This window comes from Sus scrofa, chromosome 15 (assembly GCF_000003025.6).
Source record: "Sus scrofa isolate TJ Tabasco breed Duroc chromosome 15, Sscrofa11.1, whole genome shotgun sequence".
NCBI classification, from domain to species: Eukaryota; Metazoa; Chordata; class Mammalia; order Artiodactyla; family Suidae; genus Sus; species Sus scrofa.
Genome location: NC_010457.5, coordinates 98573037 through 98575001, shown reverse-complemented (window position 1 = coordinate 98575001; position 1965 = coordinate 98573037). Strand labels below are relative to the sequence as shown.

Genomic DNA, 1965 nt, shown 5'->3' with positions numbered 1-1965 from the left:
GGAGAGATTAACCTTATATTTGCCAAGTTTTTAGAGGCAGATTAACTCTGTCTACAATTGCCCATTGCATCAAATGATACCATCCCCTCTAGAAGATGATTAACAAAAATTCTATTAAAAATGAATTCCATTGTTTTGCAAGTCTTTCTGTTATGAATGAAGAATAAACAAATCAGAACTTTTGGCTAGTGAATAAATGAAAGTGCTGGGATGGATGGAGGTCTCACACCCCACCTCCCCATCCTTGCCCTTTGCATCTCTTCTATTTGTCTGTTTTTGAGTCGTGTCCTTTATAATAAAATGGCAAATAGTTCTTCAGTCGCTGTATACTTGGCAAGGCAGCTCAGTTTGATGTGGAATCCCCAGAGAGACCTCAGCTCTCACTGTTAATAGGCTCTGTGACTCTGGTTTCCAGTGCATTGCGAATGGATGTCAGAAAACGTGTTAAAGATGCTGAAGTTGTCTTGTGTGGAGGAGCCAAAAACATGGCTTCCTACCGTGTCAGAAATATGCATTTTAGAACCAAATTTGGATTAGATCTTAAGCTGGAAGATTCCTTGTGAGCATTATTAACAGAGCATCATGTCCAATTCCCCATGGGAATTACTACAGAGAATTTTGCTGCAAAACATAAGCAGAGAAGAAGATAATAAATCTAGACTGTAGTCACAGCATAAATGGAAAGCTGCTAATTATGCTGGTTATTTTAATAATAAGATGGTATCAATTGAGGTAAAGGCAAGGCAAGGAAAACAGGTGATGCAAGTAATGATCAGGCTTGATCCCAAATAAGTCTGGAGCAGCTAAATAAATTTCCTCCACTTTTCCAGGAAGACCATCACTGTAAGGAATGTACCAGGAGTATCATAACTAGCAGACATGTTGTTAAAAAGTGTATTTTCAAACTATAATAATTGTGGACTATTTTGTATCTAGATGTGATCTCTCTGTTGTGGATATTGATCTTGTCCCTGCTAACAATGGGGCACTAAAGAAAACAAGACTGAATCTTAAGGATGTAGATTTGGTAGAGGTAAACGGAGACCTTTCTCCCCAGTACTTGGTGATTGAGAAGAGCTTAGAGTTCATCCCAGGTAAGACCAATGTAAATGGAAGAGCCATTCCTTGGGACCAGTCATTGGGAGGACCTGGATCAGGAATTACTGCACATCTGATTTGTGAATTAAGATGTGGAGGTAGAAAATATGCAGTAACATCAGCTTGCATTGGAATGATCAAGATATAGTTCTCTTAAATTTACACTAAGTGTGATGTATTTATGAACTAAAATCTGATGTATTTATGAACTAAAATAGGAAGCCTTAAAAGAAATAATATCCTAGCCAATAACTCCCACACACATGCCTTAGATCATATGATTCAAGGAAATTGAGTAAATATTGCCTTAGATTTCAAAAAATAAATAAGATGGATGAATCCCTGAACAAATACCTCTATGAGGAATTCTCAAAATTTCTTATGATTTATTTTTACACTTTATACCTTACTATGGAACATTCTTTTAATATTCTTTAATAGAAACAAGTGAGAAAGAGCAAGCCCTTGACATATAAGGCAATGCCTGATACTCACAGCCGGGCCTTGGTGTTGCTCCAAGCTGGCCTGGGCCTCGCAGCTAGGTCTTCATGTCTCCTGTGGAACATAAACATTTTTACATTCCACATACAAACCTCAGAAACAGATAAGACTATTCTGTGATTGTTTATGAAGACAAAATCATTCCTTAATCATGCCTGAGCATAGACATAGCATTGCCCAAGCCACAGCATTCCAAATATAACTCTTCCCTGTTTAATATGAGTAACTGCTTTCTTAAATAATTATAGGAGTAGTCTCACTGTAGTGTATCCTCTCCATGGATAAGGTATTTTGCAATATCCTATCATGGAATTGCTACCAGCTCCTGATAACGGACAATCCAGTGTCAAGTCCTGCTTCTTAACC

The 1965-nt window shown here is 37.7% G+C and overlaps 1 pseudogene; it reads left to right on the top strand.

The window, feature by feature from the left end:
* On the top strand, window positions 301-1246 carry LOC100627830 (annotated as a pseudogene).